Genomic DNA, 25,812 nt, shown 5'->3' with positions numbered 1-25,812 from the left:
TGATGAAAGACCCCCTGCCCCCAGCCAGCAATAGTGACCAGTTTTCATGACATATTTGAATATGTGCAAATGACTGCAAAGAGACAGCAAGTGATGCGGGCTTGTTGTTCTCTCCCCTTGGTGTGGTCCAGATTCTGAAGCATCAGGCCTTGAGCAGAGCTGGGCTTCAGATGCCACCCCAGGGTCGTGTCAGACCCGCTCCGTGACAGTCTGGTCACCTGAGGAGGCTGCAGCAAGGAGCCATGCGTCCTGGCGGGGTCTAGCTTCAGGAAGTGTTTGATGTGCACAGGGCTCACCTGGACTGTGGACCCCTTAGCCACGGATGAAGAGGCAGGAGGCCCAGGGATGCTTGGTGTAGGGGGCCAGTCCTTGTCACAGGAAAGAGTCATTAGCCATCTCTTTAAGAATCAAATCCTATGTTTATTTCAGATACATATTTGTATTGGTAATGAAGTTTTGAAAGCGAATGTAGAGAAGCGTACAAATCATAAGCTTACCACTGAAGGGCCCCACGTAAGCCAGGTCCAGATCAGGAAGGGGTGCGTGAACAGAACCTCCTAAGCCTCCCGTGACCCCGCCAGCAACCAGGCCTCTCCTCCTCCTCGCCGTCCGGGCTCCGTCCGGGCTGTTTTTTGATTGTGTTTGCACAGAGCTACCAAGTGTGCCCTCCTGCTTCTGGGAGCTTTTGTTCAGCAGGGTGTTGGTGAGATCTGTCCGCGCTGTCGTGTGAGCTGTAGGTCTGTCCTTTTTGCCGCCACATTGGCATTCATTTGTTCTGTTCGTATTCTCCTTCTCTTCCTGGGTACATGGGCAGCTGGGTAATTTTCAGACTTTGGTTCTGGTAAATAAAGCTGAAAACGAATAATCGTACCCGCTCTTCCTGACGCGGGTGGGTTTATACCTAACCGCAGCATTTCAGGTACATTTGCTCGGCTTTCTCCCGTGCGCTCGTTTACTGAGCACACCGTTGCTGAGAGAGTCACTGTGGGCCCAGCTCTGCCCCAGCCTGAGCAAGACCTGCCAGGCGTGGTAGGGGAGAGGGTGGCGACAACGGGCGACTCTCTGAAGAAGTAAAGACTTGAAGGATGGGAGCAAGCCAGCCAGGTGAGGCGCCTGCAGGAGTAACCACCCCAGGGTGGGGAAAGGACATGCGCAGGACGCCGGTGGACATTGCTGCTGGCTCAAGAGTGGCCTGGTCAGCAGAAGAAGGTTCAAGTCAGCCAGACCATATCCAAGCTAATGAAGTCATGGTTATTTAACTTTTCTCCGTGGGAGGCAAGAGGGAAGGCCCTGTCTGTTTTCGTTTTTCTAAATAAATGATGGCAGAAGAAGGAGCCTCACAGTGAGTCATTTCACAGCAGCCTCCAGGAGAGGACCAGGCTGCAGGACGAGGCTGGGCGCTGTGCTGTCCGTAGCTGGCCCCGGGCCTGGCCTGCAGAAACCCGTGGGCTGTCCACTCGAGGGAGTTGTCTGGATATGTTGCTAGGGCCTGTGTTTTGGAAACCAGCACTACCCATCAGGTTCCTGGTTTTTAGCCAGTGACTCATCTTCCCTGGACCCTGGGGGTCCGGATTTCCAGGCGGAGAGTTTGCCAGACGTGGATGTCACAGCAGAGTGACACCTCGAGGAAGCAAGGCGGGCTGCTAGATCAGAGGGGACACTGCAGAGGGGACACTGCAGAGGGGTAAGGAGAGGGCTGAGGAGGAAACGGCCTGGAGCAGTGGGTGCGGCTCTTGCCAGCAGCTTCAGGCCTCCGTCCCAGAACTGCCACGCAGGAGGCCAGGCTAGTGCGAGGCTTTGGGGAATGGGAGCCACATGGAGGCTGCAGGCTGGACCGCATCCTCTGGAGAGTCCTCTTCCTGTGTTGCCTTGTGTCTCGGTCTTAATTAAAATGGCCTTGTTAGGAAGTTTTCTAGCCCTGGTGAAAATCTCTGCTGACCACAGAGCGGCCCCCGCCATACGGAGGAGGAGAATGTGGAAGGACTCACTCAGACAGCTGCAGGGCCCCAAGGAGTCCCCCTCTGCGGCCCGGCTCTGCGGCGGAGCCCTGTGGCTAGTTGGAGTCTTCGTGCTCTTAGCGAAAAGGGCATCTCCTGCTTCTCCAGCCCCATGTCTCTGGCAGCCCGTTCAGAGCTTCGATTGATGGTTTCCGGGGATTTCTTTCCACCCTCTGATTTTATTAGTGAGTGAAGAAGATAAAAGGCTCCTCTGTATTTAATAAAGTTAAAACCACCCCTGGAATGGAGCAAGGCTGCAGCCACCCACTGACTTCCCCTCTGCCCGTCTCACCCCTGAGGCCCTGAGGCGCTGAGGCCCTGGAGTTGGGAGGTACACTCTAGTGTTGCCCTCTGCCACTCTTCCTGCTCGCCTCTCCTTCAGAATCCAAGGGCTGCCCCCTGGACGTGGGTGCTGAGACCTGTTGCTGTGAGTTCCCCGTTCACAGTTCCCGTGAGCATGCCCTTCTGGTTCTGTCCGGCTGGCTTTGCGCCATCTGCCCGCTGCCTGTCAGGCTCCCACACTGGGCAGATTCTTGTCTTTGACTACGAAAGTAAATGTCTTCCCAGTTTTCTTTCTTGATTGTTTCTGCGTTAGTTCTTACCCAGGTCTCTGTTTCCTAATGCCGCTCACCGGATACATGTGAGATGATAGAGCAAGTCTGGTTGCACAGGACCCTTTTGTCACCAGGAAGGTATCTTCGTCTGTGTTACCTTTTTTTCATTCACATGATCTGACTATGTTTTAAAAGTGGCTCTGGCACCTGACTTGTAAGAGGTAATTAGCCAGCACAGCCCTGCAGCCTACTAGGGGACCCAGGTACTTTTGTTGCAGTAATTAGAAATCTGGTGTCGTGGAAGATCGCTTTTATTCTTGCTAATGGTAGCAGCCAGCTCCCAGCCTTCTTGGAAGGGCTAATGAAATGCTCATTTTAAATGCAAATTCTTTGCACGGTTAGGAGGAAAATGAAATTGTTCTGGCTTCCAGCACTCGCTCTGCATTTTTGCCATTCCTTCTGATGGCCGAGGGGAGGGCTCATGACTAAACCCTTTAGCGTCTTTATTATGATTTCGGATTTGAACTTGCTGAGAGGGAGCCTTGGCCCCGGGATGTTAACTCTCCACTGCCAAGGGACAGCGTGTGGGTGCCTGTGTGAGGCTCCGGAGAGTTTACACTAGTCCTCCGTACGCCACCAAATGCTCTTCGGATTCTGTAGAGGCTGGACGTACCGGGGAACGTGTGGTGAGTGGAGGGGTTTTTGCCTTTTTTTGCAGCAGATGAAATGTGCTAAGCCCTTTAGGCTTTCTGCTTAGTGGCAGCAGTTTGTGCTGCTTCCTCCCAGCCTTAGCACGTTCCTGTGGTTCCCGCTGTCCTGTTTTTTGGGAGTCTCCTCTCACTTGTAGCCATCTGTGGCATCCCTGGCCTCGTGCGTGGTGGGGAGGAGCAAGCTCCTGGGCAGCGTGGCTGGGAAAACTGTTTTCTTTCTTCCGCTCTTTCAAGGAGACAGTGCCATGACAGACGTGCAGGGCAGTTTAGAATTTTAGAGCCGGGCGAGTTACAGGCAAGTTTTCCTGAAAGTGGGAGTCTGGCTTCTAAAACAGCTGCAGTATTCTGTGGTTCTGGAGACCACTGGGCTGCGTGTGAAGGGTCCAGCCTTTCAGGGCCGCCCTCTCTCCTGGAGAGCTGGGGGCACAGCCAGAGGCAGAGTCACAGTGCGCTTTCTTTACCTGGGGAACGGTGGATTAGTATTGGCCTGAAAGAGGGGGTAGTGGGCTGATTTATGGTTGCTGAGTATTAAGAAAATGCAAAATCCTTGTATGTAATTCAGTGTACTTGCAGCTCTGCCTTTTAAATTTTATGGCAAAGCTTTTTTTACTTTTTGGCTTATATATTCTTGTGAAGGAGAAAATATAATTCAAGATGATATTTCCATGTCTCTCTTTAGTTTATGGACTGATTGGAACCTTAGGGTTTAGGCGTTGGGCACTGAGTTTTAGAAGGAGACTTTGGAGCCCAGGAGCTCTTTGCGTTTCATTTCTGTGGACTCTGTGATCATCAGGGACTCTGGGCGGGTGTGACGTTAAGAAAAAAGCTGCCTTCAGAATCATTCTTCCCAGTGCAAGCGTCACAGGCCTTCGAGAGCATTGGTGCAAATCCCCCCTGGGAGACGCTGGCTTCAGACCTGGAGTGCTGCCATATAGGAAGGCTGCAGAATGACTGCTTGGATCCAGTTTAGCGGTTGCAAAACTTCTGAAGCAGACCCATGTCTCTGTCTAGTGACAATGAACAAAGACCCAGTAAGGTCAGGCGATGTGTCCAGGCCACCAGGGGAGAATGAGGACTCAGGCCTTTGCCCCATCCTCTTCCTGCTTTAATCTCCGGATCTCCCTTTTTTTTTTTTTTCTTCTTCCTGTATCAGGAATCGAACTCATGACCTTGCGCTTGCCAGGCAGGCGCTGTGCTGCTGAGCTAAATCCCCAGCCCCTTTTTGTCTTTTTGAGACAAGGTCTCGCTATGTAGTTCAGGCTGGCCTTGAGCTCACTTTGTAGCCCCGGCTGGTCTCGAGTTCGCAACGATCCTCCTATCTCAGCCTCCTGAGTGCTGGGATTACAGGTGTGCGCCACCACTCCTGGCAATCTCAGGATCTCTTACCTCCCCACTATTGAAAGTTTGGCTGGATGGTTCATTGTTTTGGAGGTTGTCACGTGCATCATAAGATGTGTAGCCTTGTCCCTGGTCTCCACCGTGTAGATGCTGATAACTTACTTGCACTTTCTGCCCTTCTCCTGCCTTTCTATTGCAATGGCCAGAAATGTCCCCAGACACTGCCAGATACCCCTTGAGGGGAGAAAAATGCTCACTTCTTTAGGTACCCATGATGTTGCTTGGGATTCTGGAAGACAAATTTAACATTAGAACGGCTCCTTTGTCTTTGCTTTGGAATATAAAACACACAGCTGAAGTCCCAGTGTTTCCTACAGCTTTCCCAGTAGCTAATACTACCTCCTCGTTGGGGTGAGTTTTCCTTTGAGTACATTTGATCTTTGTTTCAGTTTTAAGTCTTTATTTTCTGGTTTTAGGTGATAATGATACTGGCTCTGGAGTTGTCTGCCCTGAGCCGTTTGTACTTCTAATTTTTGCAGCTGGGTGTGTCTGGGGCGAAGTGTATGGGTGGTGGAGAAGCCAAGGAGTTTTTGACAGTCTGAATGCCAGTGAAGAGGCAGGTGCCTAATTTATAAACCTTGGGCCAAGCTCCGCAGAGGATACTCGCCACCCTAACCCACCTCAACGTGTGTGGGTAGATTTAAGGTGACTGTGGACCTCTCAGTTAAGGAACGGCTCTGGGTGACTTGTACCATATAGATGCAAAAGGGCAGCGGGGCTTAGAGCAGGGCCAGGAGAGGTGGGTTCTGTACCTGGGGCTGCCACCGGCTGTCTTGGTTGAGTCATTACGTATATTTGGTGAGTAGGGCTCCTTCTGTGTAGATGGAAGAGCAGAGACAAAACTGCTGCTGCCTGAGGAAGGAATTCAGGTACAGAAAGTGTGTTTTAATAGCCTACATAGTCTTGGTTCTAAAGGTACCAAATGAGGAAGCCAAGGTTCTTCTAAAACTGCTGCATACTTTGACAAGAAAAATCTATTTTTGACTTCCGATCTACATTTATGACCTGAGTCAGGTAAATACACCTGGTTTACTTTTTAAACATTTTTATGCAGACAGTCTGTTATGCACTGTGGTTTCACATGTGCAATAATTTGTACAATGGATTATTCCCAAGTATCCCTTAAACAGGGCAGATGTTTTTTCTATATAGTTTCTTGCCTTGAAAAATACGTAATATAAATTTAAGCAAACTTCTATTTTGTACATTTGTAAACTACAAAGTAAAGAAATGAACATTTTGTGGAGTTTGTCTTTTGTATACTCAAGGTGAGAAATAAGTTTTAAATAAACCTATAATATTTTTTCTGAAAACAAAAACAAAAACAAAAAAACCTGCTGCTTCCTGGGCAGGGGTGCTGCATAGTGAGCGTGGATTCCTGAAACCACAAGATAAATCTGAGACATCTTTTTGGAGCTTTAATTTTGCTCAGGGAATATAGAAGAGAAAAACTTACTTTAATGTAAAAGTAAATAGGCACATACTCAGTAAGTACAACATTTGCATAACATGAACCTAAGCAAGAACACAGAATCCCATAAAAGAAATGTGGGAAACCCATGCCGGCTATGGATGGCTTTCCGATGCCAGGTGCCCCACTTCCCCCTTTTGTCTTGCATGGAATTCTGGCCAGAGACTGAGACTCCCTGGGCAATACAATCTCCAGAGTTCTTTCTGCTTAGAACAGAAAAGATGCATGTTTGGTGTGTAATCTTGGGTAAGTGGGCATATCCATCCCCAGAGAGGGTCTTAGAAAACACAGAGAATAATCAAGGTTATGTAGTCTTCAGATATTGAGATGCTTCAAGCTTCCTTTCTCTTCTTTGGGGCCAATCCCAAAGCTCTTGGCTTCCATTCTGGAGTGTGAGCCCAGAGCCACAGCAAAATGAAGAGTGAGCCTCATTTTGGTGTCATCTCCTCAAGGTGTACATGGTCTTACCTCAGTTTACCCTGTCTAGGAAACATGCCAGAGGGGTTAGCATGCTGATTTAAATTACTTTTCTTTTGTTTTTTTGTTTTTTTGAGACAGGGTCTCCCTATGCAGTTCAGGCTGGCCTTGAGCTCACTTTGTAGCTCAGGCTGGTCTCAAACTCGCAAGGATCTTCCTGCCTCAGTCTCCTGAGTGCTGGGATTACAGGCATGTGCGCCCCACCTCCTCCTGATTTAAATTTCTTAGAAATGCTGCTAACAGAAAAGTGATCAGGGAATCAGTGTGAAAGTTAAAACTTCTGACATCCCTCATACAGCTGGGATTTACTCAGCTGGGGAAATTTAGTATGTTGAGATATTCTACTACCCAGTCTGTCTGTATCTGAAATTACTCAGCATCACGAAGGAATTATCTTTCGGTCTTTATGTTTGTAGTGATTGTTCAGAAAGTACTGTTGAGGTCCTTCTCTGGGACACTCTTTCTGGTAATGTGTGTGTGCTTTTCTCAGAAGAACCAAGGCCAGGCCTTGGCAGAGGAGCACAAGAACTCCTAGAGACGAAGCCCCTGTTGAGACAGCCGCTGTGGCCACCGTTTGCCAGCAGTCGCGTTGTGCGAGGTGACGTTTTGTGTGACATAAGAGAGAATTTATAATGTTTGGGGCGAGCAGGAGTAGGTGGCAGTGGAGGTTTTCTTTGTCTTTTCTTGGCATATAATTGAAACAGAACTTGACCAAATGAGAAACATTCGTGTGACGGGAAAAGGGTTCCAGAGGCTTCTTAACTGGGCTCAAATATTGATTCCTTATTTTACTTGGAGTGAGGAAGCAGACTGACTCCCCGTCTGAGAGGGGTGTTGAGAACATTGCCACTCTTACTTGCTCCTGAACAAATGCATTTTCTGACCTAGGGAGCTATGCAGTTCTGGACCGTGTAGCACACACGATGAATCAGAAGGAAAAGTGTGTGGGGTGAGCCATCTCAAAGGATACATGGCTTTGGGTGGATTTTTAAATTAGCTTGTTTTTCAAGGATTCTTGCCCAGAAGAGCTTCTTCTCTTTCGCCTCCTCCTGTTGTTTTTCTGGGAGCGGGCAGTATTGGGGATTGAACCCGGAAGCCCCCTCCCTCTTTTAATTTTGCAACAGGATCTTGCTAAGTCATTAAGTTGCCCAGGCTGGTCTTGAACTTGTGATCTTCCAGCTTAAGCCTCCCAGTGTGCTGGGATTACAGGTGTGCACTAGCACACCTGACTCAGAAGCTGTTCTTTGTAAGGTAAAAGGCATTCTCAAGTCCCAAACTTTTAAAGTCAGAAGCAAAGGAGCATGGAGGAAGGGAGGGAGGAAGAGAAAGGGAGGAAGGAAAGGAGGAGGTTCTGGTTGTTTGGCCACTGGGAAGCAGAGCTAGGCGGACAACCCACATGCGACTGGATATTTCGCATTGCTAGAATGAGGCAAGAAAAGCCATCCTCTCGCTCAGGCTCCCGTGTGCTTGGTTAGTTTTAGAATCTGCTCTCTGAGATGCACGTTCGTAGACCTTTGAGCCTGTGCCGCCTGCTAAGGTGTCTGCTGGTTCCAGGGAGGGTGTGATGGTGCAGGTGGTGAGGGGCATCCCTGCACCCCAGCAATGCAGTGAGAACCATCTGGTGTGAGGCTTCTCAAGCAAAGACTGGGGCACCCGAAGGGTCATGTTGGAGGGGATGAGCTGGGTGTCGGGAAAGTACTTGCCACAGCCTGGCACCGTGGCAGGCTGGCTGGGGGTGTTGGTGGTGCGGGGCATTGTCTCCGAGCAGCCCTGGGAGGAGATGCAGCTGACAGTATTTATATCAGAAAGAGAGTGTGGGAAGGAGCCTTCCCAGGAAGAATGACCTGGTGCAGACCCCACAGTGGGGGCACAGAAGGCAAGGTGTGGGGCAGCAGACAGCCCCCTGGGATTGACTTGTGTGTGCAGGGAAAGGTGGGAACAGGGGCTGAGTCAGGGCACAGGACTGTGTGAGAGTCCTACGATGCAGGGCCTCGCACTCTGGGGTAAGAAACTTTGCCGTTGTCTGGAATGCAGGCAAGCTCCTGGAGCCCAGGGCAGAGCAGGGAAGGGGCTTGTGGATGGCAGGGCTGCAGGCGGGGCGGAGAGGCCGCAGCAAGCAGCCCTCCTGGGTCTGAGTCCCTGTCTTTCTGCTGTTGACTGATGGACGGGGGAAGCCGCTTCTCATGCACGCTGGCCCTTGGGGAGACTGTTGACATTTCCCTTGTATGTTTTCCTTACAGCCTGGACTTTTCAAGCCTGATTATGAAATCACTAAGTTATCCTGGATCCTCAGGGGGAAGAGGTCCGGCAACACCTTTTCCCCTCTCCAAATGGTTAGTGTACGTCCCAGTTTACCTGCCGCAGCTTCCGTAGAGAAGGTCTCTGTGCCTCTTGCCCTCTCCTCCCTGTCAGTCTCCTGGGTGCCAGCCCAGTGTAAGGGCTGGCAGAGCCCGGGTGGGCAGCCTGGCCCGGAGGAGCTGCTGGTTGCGAGAACAGACACAGCTGTGGGGCATAGGGCACGGTGGCAGGCTGGCTGGGGGTGCTGGCGGTGCAGGGCATTGTCTCGGAGCAGCCCTGGGAGGAGACGCAGCCGACAGCCTGTTTCGCAGACATTCTGGCTGTTGTGGATGTGCACATGTGTAATCCCTGCTCCTTGAGAGGCTGAGGCAGGAAAATTACAAGTTGGGGGCCACTTTGGGCAACTTGGTGAGACCCTGTCACAAAATTAAAAAAAAAAAGAGTTGGGGATGTAATTGGGTGGCAGAGCACTGGTCTAGCAAGTATGAGGCCCTGGGCTCACTTCTTAGCTCACCAAAAATAAGTAAATGAATGGATATAAAATAAACAAAAGGGCTCGGGTGTGTGTGGCTTAGTGGTTGAGTATTTGCCCAGCAAGTGCAAGGCCCTGGGCTCTATCCTGGGGGAGAGACCTGTCTTCACAGGGGACCCAAACCTTCTCTTAAGCTGCAGAGCCTCTCGGTAGGGCAGTGGTTTTGTTTTTTTGTTGTTGCTGTTTTGCACCCCTCCTCTGCGCCAGTCTAGGGGAGGGTGGAGGTTTTTATCGCACTGGGGTTATTCGAGCGATCCTTCTTCCATGTACTACCTTAAGTGTTGCCTGTAGGATAGATTAATAATGCCCTGGAATAGGTTTTTATTGTTCACTATTTTTAAGTGTATAGGGGACCTAACATTAATTTATTTAAAGCATTTTTGTCTTGATAGAGCCTCTATCTCAGGATGCAAGAGTGTGTGATCACCGTTGTCTGTGAGGAGGTGACCACAAAACTCAGGTGTTAAAAGCTGCCTCCTTCTTCCTCTTTGGCCACTTAACAGAGCCTGGTCCTCATGCAGGTGATAAAGAAGTGAAGTCGGGGCTGTGCTGCGCTCCTGCCCGCCTTCCCGTGACTCCGATGTCTGCCCCGGGCACCCTCCAGGCTGCTGGGGGCAGGGCACCGTGAGGGCTGGAGCACGGGGCCTCCCTCTGCCCCTGTTCGGAGGAATGCGATGGCTCCTGAGTAACACACTAGCAGGACGTAAAGCAGCCTTGTGCCCCAGGCAGCCAGGCTGCTATCGGAGAGTCCACTTTGGGTCCTGGCCTAGGCCCTCAGTGGGAAGGAGTGGGCGGCTGGATGTGATGCTGAATGCCTGGGTCTTGCTCCTCCGCGTTTGAGCTCCCTCCTTGGTGAGTGGACTGTCTGGGTTGCACATCAGAGAGCTACCTCTGGAGTCCGTTTCCTGGCCTGGCCATCCTCCTGCCTGGTCCTCTAGGGTGGAAACAGTGACTGTGTCTGAATTTGAGAAGGATCCCACTCCCGCACAGGCGCTGTGGGAGAGGGGTGTGAGATCACTGTGTTCTCATGTTCCCGGCAGAAACCCTTTGTTCCGGCGTTGGCAGGCTTGTGCTTTTCCTGCGCTCCTAGCAGTGGCTTCCCTGTGCAGCTATTGTTTTGAGTCCGTCAAGAAGAATTTGGGGTATTCGCGCATGCGTGTGTGTGTGTGTGTGTGTGTGTGTGTGTGTGTGTGTGTATGCGTGCTTGTGTGTGTGAGCACGTGGTCACACACGCATGCACACACAGAGCCATGCTTATCTTTAGCTTAGGAGAGATGGCAGAATCCAGTGGTAGGCTTAACTTTGGAAGAAGGTGATACCCTGGAGAGTGGGTTCTGTATTCGTAGTTTTGCTTTTGCCTTTTGAAACATCAGACTTTAGCTAGGGGATGAGTAGAGGAGACTCTTAGCTAGAGAGGAAGTAACATTTCCTTCATTAGACACAAACTCTTGGAGCTGCAAGGCTGTGCCGTGCAGCCTATCTAAAACCAGGTCAAAGGGTTACTGGGTGACATGGTGCTGATTTGGGCATTTTAATTGCTGTGCTTTGAATGTATCTACCAGAGTTCCCGTGTTGGAAACTGAATCCCCAATGCCATCAAGTTAGGAGATAGGGCCTGAGAAGGTGGGATCAGGGGTCTAGGGACCTCGCTGATGAGCTCCCCAAGGCCTTGGACTTCCCAGCGTCAGAAGAAATAAAAACCATTATTTATAAATTATCCAGTCTTAGGCATTCCATTACAGGAATGTAAAAGGAATGAAGGTGGTGATTAAAAATTTAAGAAGACAGCTTTGTTTCCTGGTAAGGTTACGGCTGACGTGCTGTCGTTCTGTCATTAGGAAAGGCAGATGCTCTCATATTTGGTGAGATGATGTTGGGCAGTGTGGAGGGGCTTGGAAGTGAGACCCACTGGCTGTGTCTCCACCTTTTGCCTACACTTGTGATCAGTGAATGACTTGACCGTTTAGTGAATGAACAGAATTCTCTGCAGGGAGATAGTGGGTCTGCAGGAGAGAGTGTAAGGAACCCAGGCCTCTGTACCCAGCTATGGAAGGAGGTGACCAGGCCCTCTTTCTAGCTCCCCGGCAGTATCTGGCTCTTCCCTCCGTTCTCAGCTGCCCAGGATGACTTGATGAAACTGTTCTTGGTAACAGAATGTGCCACAGGAAACAGGCAGCCGAGCATAGCCGAGAAGATCACCAGGTCCACAGAAACCCAACGCTGGCTTTTCCCAGAACCATGGGCCGCATTGGAGGTCAGCGTGGCATTAGGCCAGAGCACAGGGCTGTCCCAGGGTGTGGACTTTTAAAAATGAAATGGTATTTATAGACGTGCATCCTGGAGCCAGAACTTGTGACTGTTCCTCGTCAGGCCCCGCCCTGGATGGCCCTGGGCTCACGGCACCGTTTTATTGGTGTGTTTTAAAACCAGGCTGAGAATAACGCAAGGATTGCTATTAAGACTTTTGTCACTGAAACAAACCTTTAATAAGTGCTTCGTGGTGATACATATACAGAAGAGCATACAGAATCACTGGTAGAGCTTAAAGGCAGGTGCCACGACATACACCTACAGTCCCAGCTTCTTAGGAGACGGAGGCAGGCAGTTCACTTGACCCAGGAGTTCAAGGGCAGTATGGGCAACGTAGTGATACACAGCTCTATAAAAAAGGTAGTTATAAAGAATAAAACGGACACTGCTGTAGCCCACGCCAGGTTACAAAGACTTAGCAGTCGTCTTCCCTTCAGAGGTGACAAACATTTCAGACTGTAACCAGTCTTTGGGCTTCTTAGTTCTACGACCTACGTGGATTCCTGTTTTAAACAACATGTGCTTTTGTTTATCGTTATTACTATATGAGAATAATGCAGAAATTTGAGTACCAACTTCCTGTGGGCCCCACCTGTCCTGAGGGTGCCACTCTGCCTGCTGTGACAGCTTTCCGGCCTGGTCCTGCGGCTGTGTGTCACACCACACAGGGTCAGTCCCCCTGCCTCCACTTGCAGAGGGCCTCCAGAATTACAAGGCCGGTGCTTACGTTCCTGCAGCTGGAGTCCTTAGTCCGAGGTGCAGAGAGGAACTTCAGGGGGCTGAATGCATACTTCTGTCTGTTCTCCTTTGGGTGAAAGGGCCCATGGTATTTGCAGAAGTGTTTGTGATGTTGCCCTGCCTCTGTCCCCTCCCCCTCCGTCAGAATAAGGAACACTGTGGACATTCTGGTGGGGCTTTTTAAAATGGATCCCAGGTGTTGAAGATGTCCTGGGGTGTTCTGTCTGTGTGCCTCTTCCTTGGCTTCTTAGCTTGGACAATGCCCAACTGTTGAAAGGAAAGTGGGCAGGTAGCTGTGCCCGGGGAGTCCAGCGTGGAACCCTGGTCCATACTGTGGGTGGCCTAACTGCCTTTGCATTTTCTCTGAAATCTACATCCCCGTCTTGACTCAGAGGAACTAGCGTGCTAAAAGGGAGGGGAAAAAATTGGAATGGTTGCTGTCGTTTTCAAAACAAATGATCTCACTGCCTAAATTCTGCTTTCTGCCTTATAAATAATAATGGACCTTTGGGAAAACAGATCCAAATACCCTTTCAGTGTGGGCGGGGGCAGATGGGTCTCTGCTGAACTTGAAGTCCTAGAAACACAATGCCCCAACTCTGCCGCCGTTGCTTAAGACATGTATAAGTTAAACTGATCATGACCGACATTCGCTTCTTCAAGGCAGGCAGGTCATCACGCACTGTAGATAAGCCAGCCTAGTGTGAAATATTTCAGTTCTATTCTAAAAGCATAAGGGAGTTGTGTGAGTCTTCTGGCTGAAGTTCATGTTCCTCCTCTTACGGGTGAACTGAGTACAGGTGCCCAAGGTTAGGGGTGACCTGCCTGAGGTCACATTGATTTGTAATGGCCTGCTGAAACCAGAACCCAGGGGGAAGAGGCAACTATTAAGATGATCATGTGTAAATATATAATTAGACAAAGACTTAAGTAGAAAGTCATAACCAGAAATCTCATTTCTTAGAGAACAGCATTTTGATCGTTCATTTCATTCCACTAAAATGAAGCATTGACAACCAACCTGTAAAGTGCACGAATTTCTGTGGTCCCCAAGTATCCCCATGGGAGAGGTAGGTTCTAGTCTCAAGGGTCTTTGAACCTGATGTGTGGAAGAGGAGCTTTCTGTGTCAGTCTGTGTTTTTCACACTGTAAAAACTCAGATGTTTTATGCCTGTAAAGATTTCAGGTTTTCTTCCTCTGTGCAAAAATGTACTGTTCTTTTTCTTTCTTTCTTTCTTTTCTGTTTTTTGAAACTTTGCTTTTGAAGAAAACCAGGAGTTTTGGTTTGGCTGGTGCAAGTCTTTTGGGATTCAGGAGAAAGAACCAGAGAATAGTTAAGATCTGGAACTACGGATTTGTCTCCTTTGTCTCCTCCTCAGTTCAGAGCCAGACAGAATAAGAGTAATATTTGTTTAGAAATGGAGTTTTATTAGGGAGGTAATTTACAGGTAAAATGTAAGCTTTATAGAGTCTGTTCTGCAATTCTGTTCCTGGTTTTGCCCTTGCTGGCGGTTGGTGTGGGATAAGACCCGTGTGCTCTCTGGTTCTTGGCTTTTCTTATCTGTGGACAGAGGCCTTGGGCTGCTGAGTTCCAAGGGTCCCCTGACGCCGTAGCGCTGGGCTCCATTCTGGGGGCCGAGGGGAGGCAGCTCTGGCGGCTGCAGCTGGTGCAGCTGGTGGCTGGTATCTTTTCCCCAGGTTGAAGGCAGAGGATTTGCCAGCGCTGTGGCTGCCCGGTGCCTTGAGGCCATTAGCCACAGGTGGATTTCTCCTTTCTGCCCTCTTTATGAGCTGAACCGCATCAGGGGTGGTTGGGGAGGGAGGGTGTTGCTCACTTGTGAACGTGGCCTCTTGCAGTGACGCATGGCGTTTGTGATTCTCTTCCAGTGCACCACGATAGGGTAACATCTGGACTGGACTCCTGGCCCCTTGATGCTTGGCTGCCCACAAGTTCCTGGATCAACTTGTTGAGAACCGTGAGTCACCTCCACGTTTGTGTTCTGCAGACAGTGCTAGGCCTGCGGAGCTTGGAGAGGGTGTGGTTCGGTGTGGCTGATGGACTGCTTCTCTCCAGAGCTCTGGGATTTCTGTATCGAAGATGGCTCCGGGAGCCTGGGTGCTCCGTCTCCTAGGCGGGGCCTTGCTGTCCCCACCCAACCATCACCATGATCCTGGGGCCTTCTGAGTCTGCCTCCTTGGAGCTTCGGTATTTTACCACCAGAGCCAGACATACAGGTCCTGGTTCTCTTCTTTGTCATCTTGTCCTTCTTTCTCTCTTTCACAGTGTTCACCCCCCATCCCAAGATGGAGGTGCCACCTCCACCCCGCCCCCACCCCTTCTCCTTGGCAAGCGTGTGTCTCCACGTCCATGTCTAGCGTGTGGCCAGTCTCTAAAGGGCCTTGTCTGACTTCTTTCCCCATCGCTGGGAGTCTCCCTTCCCCTCCCCCTCTTGGCTCAGACCCCTGTTCAAGTCTCTCTGTACTTAAAATAGGATCAATCTTTTTGGTGCCCACTTACCCAACCATTCACTCAGTAGTATTTGTTGAGTAATTACTGTGTGCAGCAACTAAGATAAACACATTCTATCTGTGATCATGAACTCAATCCAAGGGGAAAGAAGAGATCCATTAAAAACCCGAGTCCGCTGCCGCAGCCCTGTCTCGGTGGACTGCTGTGTTACAAATGCTCCATGGCGAGGCCTCTTATCCGTAGCAGTGTCCCAGGCGCATCTTGTTGAGACACAGATTGTGACTCGGGACGCTGAGTGGGGCCCGAGGTCTGCACTTCTGACCCTTCCCACTGCTGCCCTGCTGTGGGCTTAGGGACCGACTGTCCTGGGGAAACGCTGCAGATATGTCCCAGCGCGCGACTCCTGGAGAGCCGTCTGAGGTGTGTGCCTGCAAAGCCGCCAGAGGCCTGGCAGGCTCCTGTGTGTCCTGTCAGTGTCCAGCCCCCTACGCCCTGCTGAGAAGCGAGGGCCTGACACTGCCCCCTGTTGCCCCGTGTCTGCATCTCACGGTGGTTGTCAAGGTTGTGGTTTTGCCCCTCGGGTCCTCCTGTGAGTGCTGTGCTGCTCTGATCTGGGCCGTGAAGTCCTGAGTTCTCCACGTTGGGTGCCTGTTGGTGGCGTCTCCACACACACCGCAGTGCTTCTGGCTGTGCAGGTAGCTCCCTGGTGGGTATGATGTGGGACACATTGGAGCCGTGACCTGAGCACAGAAGCCTTTGAGCAAGGGCAGGCGGTGCAGAGGCCGTGGGGGTGCCTGAGCTGCCCCTGAGGCACCTCGTGTGTTTGGGGCTCTGGGAGGAGTTGCACTGTAAGCACTTTCAGAATTCCTGTTCAGTTTTCACGGGGACTTGATCCAGTCCACCTGGACTACGATCGCTTCTACAGCGGGGTCCAGAGCCCTTGCACTGTCCCAGGACCGTGAGTGTGTGACACATCCTCCTAGCTTAACCCCCCTAGGCTGGCTGGCGGGTGCAGCCACTGCAGAGGGCCCCAGGGCCGAGGAACTCAGGGTGAGGCAGCCCCAGCGTGGCAGGCAAGGTCCAGCCCGGACTGGTGAGCTGCACATGAGGCTCTGTCTCCTCTTGCTTTTATTATCTGAACCATGGCTAGAAATGGGGTTTAACCGCCAGGGCGACAGTGGCTCATTTGTCTTCGCCGCCTTCCCCACTCTGCAGGTTCCCAGAGGGGCCCTTCCTGGTGCAACAACATTGACATGGTGCTCTGTGGCACGTCAGCTCCTCACGGGGGGTGGGGCTTGGATGGTGCAGAAACGAACAGGGAAGAGAGAAAGTGTTAATTTTGGAGGCGGACATCTTGCTCCGTCTCTGCAGCTTCAGCCGAGCCTGAGGGGAGCGGTTCTCCCGGGGACTGTGATGGCTGCTGATCATGTGGGGACACAGTCCCTGTGCCCGGTCCTTGACGGCTCCCCGCAGGAAGGCGGGAGTCATGGGGCTGGCTTGCCTGGGTATGTTCTGGCTGCTCTGGGATTTCTTTATCAAAGACACTTTCCAAACCACATGACTGTGCTCGGGGTTATTTCGTCTGTTCTGCATCAGATACGCATGCATTGTATGTTTTCCATTAGGCTGCCTAACTCTTGGCTTCCTGCCGCTGTGTGGTTGTGGGCTGGCCTTGCCTCTCGCTAAGTACAGAATCGCGTAGACCTGGAGGTGGGGCGTGGGCCTCCAGTTGTTGGATTCCAGGCAGTGACAAAGAGGAGCCAGGTGTTACTCCTGGGTTGCTAACTGTTCCACGGAACCCTGCCTGTGCCTCCCTTCTGGGGCGCTGGGAAGCCCTGCCAACAGCGGGACGGAACTGCATTGTCATAGCTGCTCCCTCTCGGCCCCTTAGACTCGGAGGGTTGGGTACGTTTATCCATCCCAGCTCGAGGCTCTGGGGCTGGTGGGAGCCGGGCCGAACCCCGTCTCTGCAGCGTGATAGCCTCAGCCCCAGTGCCCCCCACCTCCATTTGTCACCTGGGCCCCAGAGGCTCGCAGCCTCTGCTGCTGGGGCCCATTTCCTCCACAGCAAAAGGAGAGAAAAGTTTTCTTTGCAAGGCTGTTGTAGACCAAGGCCGTAGGCTGCCGTGTGTTTACCCTGGCCGTGCGCCCTTCACGGACTCCCTGACGCGTCCTGTTCCTCTCAGGTTTGGCTGGTTCCCTCTAACGGAGCTCCTTTTTGTTGTGTGAAGCCAGCTTCTGGTTAGACGGTCCCATAGCCCCCCGTGGGCAGGGACAGCGCTTCATCCATCCCTGCAGGGCCCAGCACTTGGACTTAGGACTCGGCAAGCATCTGTTCACCCAACACCGTGATGTCCTCCTTCACCTGCTTACTAGACCCACCCTCTCTGAGCTGTGATGACTGAACCTGCGTGTCGCTGGAGCCTGGGCAAGCCTGGAAATGGGAGCAGTGACCACGTCCTGCAGTGAGGGGTCTACCCAGAACAACCAGCATCTCCCTGCCTTCCCAGGACTGGGGTGATGGAGACCTCTCTGGGCGCTTTGGTGCGATGGCAGGGAGCTGGTGGGAGATGTCTTATTGTACCAGGTCCTAAAAGTAACTGACGGCCTGTTGGTATTCGGGCAAAGAGAGAGAGGCTGACTGAAAGGAAAGCAGTGTCTTCCATACCGCATTCACCTCACTGCTGATCCTGTCAGTGTCGCTGTCCTCTGTTGGATGCCTGTAGTTACTGGCTGACTGGGCCTCTCTTCCCACCCAGGGCCCAGCTGTGCTCTTCTCTTCGTGTCTTTTTCTTTGTTAAAATCACAGTGCAATATACGTGGTCTTTGTGGGGGACAGCCTTTCTCCTTCAGATGTGCTGCCTTCCTAATTGCCTGCTGCTACCCCAAAAACAAGATTCTCCGCCATCCTCCAGCCCCAGCCGCAGAGGCTGCATTGCCCACCAGGGCGCTTGGGGTGGGGGGCTTGGAGGATTTTGGCAGTGGTGCATGACTCAGTACCCATAGATGTGCCCGTTCCAGCAAGGTAGTGTGTTCTGATCCAGTTCGCTATTCCATCACCTTGTCAGAAATTATGGGTCCATAGTGACGCCCGATCACAATTCTGTTCCTCTTCTGGTACCCTGAGAAGCAGGTTTCTTTGGATCTTACAACAAAACAACCTTAAAAAGCTTAATTCCAAAAGAAAGGAATTGTTTAGAATTGGCAGTTTTTTATTCTTTCTTCTTCCTTGCGGAGAAAGATCTTACCTGACTTAAGAACAAAGAACTATATTGTTCATCTTGTTTGCTTTTTGTGAGCAGGAAAATATTTTTAAGGTAGTACCAAGATTCTAAATTATATAAGGTCTCATAATTTTTTGAGTGTGAGAAGGTGTTTTTTAAGCAAAAATAATATTGTTCTTTGTAATGCATTTGGAAACCTAGTCATCAAGGACATTTATTCTATGCTAATAAAAATCTATCCCATATTTAAAGACTACATTTTATTACCTTATGCTGTTACACATTTTCATATGGAAAGATAATGTTACATAACCATTTATTCTCCTGTTCCTAGGGATCTTTTCCCCATAAACCCCCTCCCCAATTTTTTCTTTTATATTGAAATGAGCATTTTTGTATAGATCACTCTGGGCAAATCTGTAGAATTTTTTTTTGTTGTTTTTTTTTGTTTGTTTGTTTTTTTGAGACAAGGTCACACTATGCAGTTCAGGCTGAACTTGAACTCACTTTGTAGTACAGGCTGCCCTTGGACTTGCAACAATCCTCCTGCCTCAGCCTCTTAAGTGCTGAGATTACAGGCATGCGCCGCCATGCCCTGCAGTTCTGTAGAATTAGGTTAAGAGGTGTACCCCTTTAGAAAATATTCTTGTAAAAAGGTGACACAATTTATATGCCCAACATTTTTTTTTTGTCACGTTGTAAGCTAAATATATGATGTTGCCTACAAAATGGCTCTGCCGGATCTGAGAATTCACAGGACTCCAGTCTTCTAACGAACGGACCTGAGGATGCTGGGGTGCCCTTCTAGTGTCAGGGTTCAGCCTCCCTGGGGGCTCTTGTCCTCTGCACCTCTCCCGTTCTTGTTGGACCTGGTGGTGCCTGGTGCAGATAGGTGCCGGGTGCCCACAGAAGCTCAGGGTGACCACTTCTGTCCATGTGTGTAAGAGGGAAGTGGTGGATGAGGGTGGAGGCCGCTCCCTCCTTGGGCACCCAGCATGGGCATGGGCATGGGCACCCATGCTCCTTTGCCCTCCTGCTGTGGCCGTGTGGGTCGGTAAGTGGCTTGGGTCCCTTACGTTTGTGTAGAGCACATCTCTTCAAGACAGCCACGGCCTTTTGCCATTCGGCAGGCATCTGCGGAAGATCTCACATTTAACGGGAATGGATGCTGACAGCCTGATAAAAGGCTGATAAAATTCCCTGACCTGCCTACCACCCCCGCCATACATTTCCCTTCTCTGTGTCACCATGCCCGCTCTGGCCCTTCCTGCACCAGGATGCTTAGAGCAGACCTCTCTTTTGGATCAGAACCATTTCTAGTCCAAGTTTCCCGGTTTATATGTGCCTTTTCCTTTAAACGTGATGAGCTCTATCTCTGGGTAGATCTCCCAAGCGGCCTGCCTGGTGGGGCTCAGCTTTAAGGTGGATGGAAGGCAGGACCGTGGGAAGCAGCGGCTGCTCCTTTCCTCTAGGGTGGCCTTGGGCAGCCTTGATCTCCCTACCTTGGGACTGCCTTTGCCAGCTCTTGGTAGATTGGGAGTTCCAAATGGGCTCTGCTCTGAAGCAAACTGCCTTGACAAAAGCCACAAGGCTTAGCGTGGCCTTAGGAGCTAGAAAGCATAGTAGCTGGGACAGTAGCCGTTTTCTCCAGATGTTCTGTTCAGTGGAAGTATTTCACTGATAAAAAATACCCTCTCACTCCCCTCTGAGAGCAGAGGCAGTTAGTTAAGTAGCTGCCGCTGTGTAGCTGGAGGAGAACCACACCCTCTTGGCAGTGTCCTCTGGCCAGCTGCATGGCTCCCAGGAGACCAAAGGGCAGCTGCGTGGAGAAGATGCTAGGGAATGATGGGGTGGAAGTGGGGGTGAGGGGGCCCTGGTGCAGCTGCTGAAATCCCACTGCCAGGTTTAGGCTTCTTGACCTCAGGTCAGTGTCCCGCTGCTGCTGCTGCTTCGGCCTGCATGGGGAGGATGACTCAGAGATCTGGAGGTGGCCATGGTGGTGACGTCAGCACAGCACTGGAGAATGACAGTCTGCTCAGCTTGGGCGTGCTGCTAGGGGAGCTCCCTGGTGAGGTGGATGAGTTGGAGGCCCGGATGCTGCTGCACTGGACCACTGGGGTCTGCTAGTGACTTGGTAACTTGGCACAGATTTTATTTTTATTAAAAAAAAAAAAACACTTAGAACTCTGGTGGCAAAATACACAAAACAAGAGCAGATGGTACAAAAAGAGTTCAGCGGGTACAGAGGTCATTTGTTTTATGATTAATTATCTTCAGACATCATCAGGTCCACGAACTGGTTTTACCAGGGATGCCCCAGGGAGGGCAGCTGGGAGGTCAAGCGTTGGAGTCTGGACTCCCTGACCCCACTTCTTTGGATGAAATTCTGCTCCTCCCTGTGATGGAACAGGGGCTGTGTGTTAGTCAGCTTTCCGTCATTGTGATAAAACACCCAAGAAAATCAACTTAAAAGGAGGAAAGTGTTGCTTCGCTCATGGTTCCAAAGTTTCGGTGCACAGTTTGACCCTGTTGCTTTAGGTCTATGACAAGGCAGAAAATCACGGTGGGCACACTTGGCAGATGAGGCCTGTTCATCATCTTGTGGCAGCCAGGAAGGGGCACAGGAGGTGCCAGGGTCCCACAGTCCCCTTCAAGGGCATAGCCGCAGTGACCTCACTTCCTTCTAGGCCTAACCCCTGAATGGTTTCATCACTTTCCAACAGCACTGTAGGCTGGTGGCCCAGCTTTTTATACATGGGGCTTTGGGAGATGCTTCTAAACCATCTGTATTAATTTTCTTTTGCTGCTGTGACAAATGGCCATAAACTTAGTGGCTTAAAACAGCATTAATCATTACCCTACACGTCTGTGGATTACAAATCTGACACAGGCCTGGCTGTGCTAGAATCCAGGTTTCAGGAGGGCTGTAGTCCTCCTGGAGTCTCTAGGAAAAAAGCAAATTCTTTGCCTTTTTCAGCTGCAGGAGACCACCTGCCTTCTTTCGCTGTGACCGCATCCTCCCATTTTCACACCCCACTGTCCTGTATCTCTCTCTGACCATTCTTTCATCTTCACATCTCCCTTTGAGCACAGCTGGGAAAAGCTCTCTGCTTTTTAGAACCTTTGTATGCCTGGGCTCATTTGGACCTCTTGGAAGTCCTTAACCTACTGACATCTGCAAAGTCTGGTTTGCTACATAGTGTGGCATCTTAGAGACGAGGGTGTAGGCATCTTTGAAGACCATTTTCCTGGAGACCTCTGGAATGTGTAGAAGTCAGTAGGTATGTAGGGGGCAAGTGGCCAAAGCAGGCTACAGGGTCCAACCCTCCTGATGGCCAGGGCCTCTGCACTCCCCTTGCTGCATTGCACAGTGCTGTGTGATGCCTGGCAGGCAGGTGCCACCCTCGGCTGCAGTGAGCTTATCCCTGGAAGAGAGGCTATGGCAGGAGGACAGCTGAAGGGGCCATCCGTCCTGTGAAAACCCCGGTGGGGTATGCGGTGTTCTGAGTGTGGCCCTGTGCTGTGGGGCAGTTGACCTTCACTGTGTATGCCATTTGGTTGGCAAGATCTGCTCTTGTCAATGTTGCTGGTGTATGAAGACCAGAGACATGGGTGAGCTAGATCGAACAAAGAGGGTGGGGGCCTTCCTTCCTCCTGCTCTGTCCCCTACTCAGAGTAGCAGCCCTTGGATGCTGCTCAGGGTCTGCTCCTCCCCTGTAGATTTAAATCAAGGCAGCCCCTGGGCCTGCACTTGGCTTGAAGACCTCATGCCTGATGCACTCCTGTGTCATTCAGTTTCCCAGTGCTATCCAGCTCAGTCTGTGTGTCTCAATTCCTAACTCCTTGGAGATGGATCTGAATGGATGAGCTAGGGCCAGGTGTCCTGCAGGCGCCAGGCTGGAAGAGGGGGCCAGTCACCTGGGACTAGGGATTAGTGGATAGTCACAGATAAGTTTCATATTGAGGAGGTTATCTTATTCACAGATGTTCTTGTAGACACAAATGCTGTGTGGTAATTGAAGCATTGGTGTGTGTGTGTGTGTGTGTGTGTGTGTGTGTGTGTGTGGTTCTGAGGATGGAGTGAACCAGAGCCTTTGCACTGAGCTACAGCCTTAGCCCTTTTAAAATATTTCTTCTTTCATTTTGAGATATAGTCTAAGTTGTCCATGCTGGGATCAAATTTGAGATTCTCTTACATGAGCCGCCCAGGATGCTGGCATTATAGGCATGGGCCACTGTGCCTAGCTGTTTGTGCTGTTTCCAAAGAATTTATTTTGCAAAAATTTTTTTTAAATGTATGAAGAACTTCTGGAGACTTCTGGGACAATGGCAGTGTGGTAAGCAAGAACAGTTCAACCTCAGTCCAGACACTGGAAAATAGTAACTTGGGGAAGAAAGAGGAAGGATCTGACAGGAAAATTAAAACCTACAGAGAAGTTGAAGACACAGAACAACAACACAGAGAAGGGAATGGACAGTCTGCACTTCGTGGCTTATGGGTTAGGGAGACTGAATCTGCAGAGACGGAGTGAAGCTGGGGACCTCAGAGCGCTGCAGGGAGGAATGTGACGGTAGAACAGACGAGCAGGTGCTGTGAGTTGCAGGGTGGACGCAAGATTCTGCTTGCATGTGAGCCCTTCAACAGGCAGTAGCTAGCGAGTGACTCCAGTCCAAGCACCTGTCATATCCCTGGAGAGACTGCTTGGTTGGATGCCATTCTGGGGAAGGGTTGATTGTTTGAAATTGGGACTCAGAGCAGCCAAGGGACAGCTTCACTTCAGGGCTTCCAGCTTTATGTCTCCACAGTGACTCGGTGAGAGACAGCCGTGGGAAAAAATTTTGCCAGCTGCTTCTCAGGGGATTAACATCTAGAATATATAAAGAACCCAAAAAGTTAGAACTCCCAAATTTAATGATCCAGTCATCAAATAGGCATCAGAAATGAGCAGACAACTCTTAGATGAAAAAGTACAAGTAGTCAGTAAATACTTGAAAAATATTCAACATTGCCGGCCATGTGAGAAATGCAAATTCAAACAGCACTGAGATTCCACCTCACTCCAGAAAGAATGACCGTTGTCAAAAAATTAAACAGTAACAAATGCTGAAGATGGCGCAGGGAAAAAGAAACCCTTCTTCATTGTTGGTGGGAGTGTAAACTGGCACAACCATTATGGAAATCATGATGGAGATCCTAAAAAAACTAAAACTACAAGTTCCATTTGACCCAACGATTCCCTTTCTAGATATCTTCCCAAATGAAAGACGTCATATTACAGAGACACATGCATACCCGTGTTTACAGCAGCACAATTCATAGTAGCTAAATCTTGAAAGCAGCCTATCTGTCCATCCACAGAAGAATGGGTAAAGAAAATATGCTATATATATATATAACAGGGTACTACTCTGCCATAAAGAAGGATAAACTTGAGTCGTTCTAGGTAAAGGGATGCACCTTGAAACCATAATATTAAGCGAAGTAAATCAGGCATGCAAGCTTAAATAGCACATGGTTTCTCTTCTGTGAGAAATCCAGTATATAAATAAAGTGAAAAATAATAGGAAAAAAGAGAGAGAAAAGAAGTTGCAATAGTCCAGCATGGCTACTGTATCTAAAATTGTACCTCAAGTATAATTGTCTTGAGTGTCTTTTTTTTTTTGTCTGTGAGTCTGACTGTTAATCTGTTTATGATAGTTAACTTGGTAAAGACATATAAAAAGTCTAAGACATATAATAAGTCCGATGCTGGCCAAAAGAAAAAAAAAATGAGGGTAGAGGATGGGGGCAATAGAATTGGGATATGCTGTATACATGTAACAATTCCCCATAATGAATATAATCATTATGTACTGCAAACATGCAGTAATAAAAAATAAAAAGCAAAACAAACCAGCACCCTTCTTACAAAACAAAACAAAACAAAATCTTATACAGAGCAATGCCTAAATTCATCAGTTACAAACGTTTTGCTGTGTTTGCTTTATCTTTGTTGGTATCACATGTAGTCTCTGAATTGAGGAGAGTTCAACCTGTCATGTCCCTTTACTGCCACATACGGCAGCCTGCCCTCTCTAAGGATAAGCATGCTCTTTTTAATGCCACTATTCCATTAGTAAAAACAGGGTGTGTGGTGCTACCATTGAGTACCCGTTCAAGTCCAGACCTTGCTCCTTACTAAGGTCCTTTGTAGCAGTTCTTCGTCCTCCTCTAGCATTCCATCCAGGATCACACAAATTACACTCAGTTGTCAGGTCCCTTTAGTCTCTAAAGGGAATGGCTCCTCATTTTTCCTTGTGCCTTAGGACATCGACATTTTAGAAAAATACACGCTATTTCTCGCTTACACGTAATTCCTCGCTTCCAAATTCCTCACCGTCGTGTGTATTTCTTGACAGAAATGCCGTACAAGTGTTTTTGCATCCTTTTCAGTATATCACACCGGAGGCGCAGGATGTCTTTTTGTCCCATTATTGGTCATGTTAGCTTCGATCCCTTGATTAATAGGTTATTGAATTTGCATAATTCAGCCTGTCTGATCTGGAGGGCTTGAGCATTTAAAGGTGGGCGTTTACAGAGAGGATTCTCCTGTACAGTTTTATCAGCTTTGTAAGTGCATCCTGTATATTGGGATTTTTGAAAGTGACTATTTTTGTTTTCTATGTGGTGTGCCCTCCTGTACATCCATCCCCTGTTAGGTAGAAGGGCCAGGATCTGCACACACTTCATTGCCAGCAACAGTGATGCTGGGATTTCCTAGCAGTGGAAAAGCTAGGTCAGGATATGGAGAAATCTCTGAGCACATGTCTAACAGCTCTGCATTCTCTCTCTGGTATGTCAGTTCTCTTCTGACATTGCTCGCTGGCCACTCAGCGTTGGTCAGCTCGGGATGAGTGCATTAGGCTGGTAAGACACCCATGGTCGCTCTTTCACTGATAATGAGATTCCATGTGGAGGTGACTGTTAGGATTCGGGAGTCTGCCCTTTGGGCAGGATGTGCTGCTTAGCACTCTAGAAGTTCAGAGTTGGATTATACGCTGAATTAATTTGGGTCAGTGCTTCTCAGATTTCTAGTGTGTGAAGTGTTGCACGTTGGGCATTTGACCTTCCTGACTCCTGTGCTTGTTCTTACCTGTTGGCATAGAAGCAAACGCAGTGACCACTTGTAATCCACTTGAGATTAGTCGAGAAAATGGTACTTTGTAACATGAAATACAATAAGTGATAAAAAAGTAAATGTACATTATGAGCAACAGTATGTCTTGGTTCACCTGCCTGATAGTTGTTAAAAAGCTGGGGACTGCATAAAGGAGTAAGACCTTGTTTTGACCTTGTGGGGTTGGTGGTGGAACCATGAATAAGAGTTGGCCCTGGTGTGAGATGAGTGACATCCATCCCTAAGACTGGCCCAGAGCCGCCGAAGGAGTGTCGCTCTTGTGGAAATGGGGAAGTTCTTTATCCTGGAGAGCTCAGGAAAGACTCGATTAAGCTGTGGGTCTGAGCTGCGTGTGGAGAGTGGGGCGGGGATGGGAACTGTTGAAGATGGGGCAGTGGTTTGGTAACAAAAGCTCGGCTTTGTAGACCACCAGCAGGGTCTGGTGGGACTAGATTGTGAGAATCACTGCAAAATGA

At 49.8% G+C, this 25,812-nt stretch overlaps 1 protein-coding gene across 1 annotated transcript in view; it reads left to right on the top strand.

Moving 5' to 3' along the window:
• Positions 1-3,065: 3,065 nt before the first annotated feature.
• Tln2 (talin 2) overlaps positions 3,066-25,812 on the top strand; it is a gene marked incomplete in the record, with an annotated part of 349,184 nt that continues 326,437 nt past the window's right edge. Inside the window, 2 exon segments of the mRNA XM_005393813.2 lie at positions 3,066-3,237; positions 14,373-14,461.

This window comes from Chinchilla lanigera, unplaced genomic scaffold (genome assembly GCF_000276665.1).
Source record: "Chinchilla lanigera isolate Chin_1 unplaced genomic scaffold, ChiLan1.0 scaffold00049, whole genome shotgun sequence".
NCBI classification, from domain to species: domain Eukaryota; kingdom Metazoa; phylum Chordata; class Mammalia; order Rodentia; family Chinchillidae; genus Chinchilla; species Chinchilla lanigera.
Note: the sequence above shows the minus strand (reverse complement) of the source record. Positions and strands in the feature narration are given on the sequence as shown.